Source organism: Urocitellus parryii, chromosome 8, assembly GCF_045843805.1.
Source record: "Urocitellus parryii isolate mUroPar1 chromosome 8, mUroPar1.hap1, whole genome shotgun sequence".
NCBI lineage: Eukaryota > Metazoa > Chordata > Mammalia > Rodentia > Sciuridae > Urocitellus > Urocitellus parryii.
In genome coordinates, this window is record NC_135538.1 from 83,725,149 (window position 1) to 83,727,619 (window position 2,471).

Genomic DNA, 2,471 nt, shown 5'->3' on the forward strand with positions numbered 1-2,471 from the left:
TCCTCCTCCTCCTCCTTCCTGCTGGGGATTGAACCCAGGGCCAGGCACTCTACCAACTGAGCTATATCCCCAGCCCCAAATTATTCTCTTTTTTTCTTTTTAAAGTATGTTTTTTTAAAAAAGTTGTGAGGCCAGGCATGGTGGTACATGCCTGTAATCCCAGATACTTGGAAGGCTAAGGTAGGAGGATCTCAAGTTCTTGGCCAGCCTAAGCTGAAGAGCACCCTCCAGGAGAAGCTTGTCAGGAACTTCAAGATGCTGCCAGGTATGTGGGATTGATAAAAGGGAACGTGTTTCAAAATCATTAATTTGAGAATCTATTCTAACAAGCAAGTTGGGAAGAATGAGATGCTGAATTTGCACTGGAACCTGTAGAGTTTTAATGTCTTGGGGACCTCCTACTTGGCCAATTTGCTAGTTCCTGGAAGAAAGGGTGTGACTGGAAATAAGGGTTCATGAATAATTTATTATATGTTGCCTCGACCCCTCGCCAGCAAAGGAAACACGACACAGGATTCTTCCTTCAGCAGTTTATTCAGGCCTTTGTTTTGACATGTCTTTTAGCTTGTTTCTCTCCCTTTACTCCCGTGTGCCCCAGCCTTAATAAAGCAGATAAAGCCCCAATGCACAACTGCCACGTGGACTTTTCTCATAGGGTGCCAAGTCACAGCGTGCCAACTCATTCTGATAAGGCGTTGTTTGTCACAGACTACAGGGGAAACCAGCGCCATCTTGTAATGGCGGCCACAGTACACAGAAACGGCTCACCACAAGATATGTGATATGCCACATTTTGCTGTTGATAAGTTGCCTAAAGAGTAATTATGTAGACAGGAGAAAGAGAACTAGAGGAACTCCAGAATTCTACGTTTTAAAGGATAAGCAGTGAAGTCAAAACTGGTGATAAAGGGGCTTCTGGGGCAGCAAGTGGCCTGGCCGGGTGCCGAGCGTGAGGGCGGGAAAGAGCACTGAGCGGCCCCTCCGGCGCTGGGCTCCTTCGGCCGGTCTCAGCCCTGCGGTGGCCCTCCCGTGCCTAGCCCGCGGGTACCCTGGCTGTGGGCACCGGCTCGGCGCGGGGCCGCTGGGCAGTGGCGGCATGAAGGTCAAGTCGCTCGACGGGCGCCAGCTGCTCAAGATGCTCCGCAAGGAGGCGGCGGCGCGCTGCGTGGTGCTCGACTGCCGCCCCTACCTGGCCTTCGCCGCCTCGAGCGTGTGCGGCTCGCTCAATGTCAACCTCAACTCGGTGGTGCTGCGGCGGCCCGGGGCGGCGCGGTGTCTGCGCGCTACGTGCTGCCCCACGAGGAGGCTAGCGCCTGGCTGCTGCAGGAAGGCGGCGGCGGCGTGGAAGCTGCGGGAGGAGAGCGCCGCACGCCTAGTGCTCAACTCGCTGCTGGCCTGCCTGCCCGCGGGCCCGCGGGTCTACTTCCTCAAAGGGGGATATGAGACCTTCTATTCGGAATATCCTGAGTGTTGTGTAGACGTAAAACCCGTTTCACAAGAGAAGATAGAAAGCGAGAGAGCCCTCATCAGCCAGTGTGGGAAACCAGTGCTAAGCATCAACTACAGGCCAGCTTATGACCAGGGCAGCCCTGTGGAAATCCTTCCCTTCCTCTACCTTGGAAGTGCCCTACCATGCATCCAAGTGCGAGTTCCTAGCCAACCTGCACATCACAGCCCTGCTGAATGTCTCCCTGCGGACCTCCGAGGCCTGCACAACCCACCTACACTACAAATGGATCCCAGTGGAAGACAGCCACACGGCCGACATCAGCTCCCACTTTCAAGAAGCAACAGACTTCACTGACTGTGTCAGGGAAAAGGGAGGCAAGGTCCTGGTCCACTGTGAGGCTGGGGTTTCCCGGTCGCCCACCATCTGCATGGCTTACCTCATGAAGACCAAGCAGTTCTGCCTGAAGGAGGCCTTCGATTACATCAAGCAGCAGAGTGTGATCTCACCCAACTTCGGCTTCATGGGCCAGCTCCTGCAGTATGAATCTGAGATCCTGCCTTCCACGCCCAACCTGGCAGCCTCTCTCCTGCCAAGGGGAGGCAGCAGGCTCCCCATTTATAGACCATTTGCAGACACTGAGCCCTGACGTGCAGGGCACCTACTGCACATTCCCTACCTTGGTGCTGGCTCCAGTGCCCACCCACTCAACCGTTGCAGAGCTCCACAGGGGCCCTGTGGCCACCGCCACATCCTGCTAAGACTGGGGTGGGGTGCCAGCCCAGCCCCAGAGCAACTGTGATTTTGTTTTTTAAACAAACATTTCACACCTGTGCAATACTGAAGACCTCTCTCTGTCTCACTGCCCCGGTAAGACACTGAGCGGTTATCAGGTTTGCAGACAAAACTTCAGACTGACCTCACAGAGAGGTTCTCGGGACTGAAGGAAGGCCAAGCCATTACGAGAGCACAGTGTGTGCTGACTACTGTACTTCCAGACCCCCTGCCCTCTCAGGACCTCCTA

At 54.8% G+C, this 2,471-nt stretch overlaps 1 pseudogene; it reads left to right on the top strand.

The window, feature by feature from the left end:
- Positions 1 to 1,075: 1,075 nt before the first annotated feature.
- Positions 1,076 to 2,208, top strand: LOC144256725 (dual specificity protein phosphatase 5 pseudogene; annotated as a pseudogene).
- Positions 2,209 to 2,471: the final 263 nt, after the last annotated feature.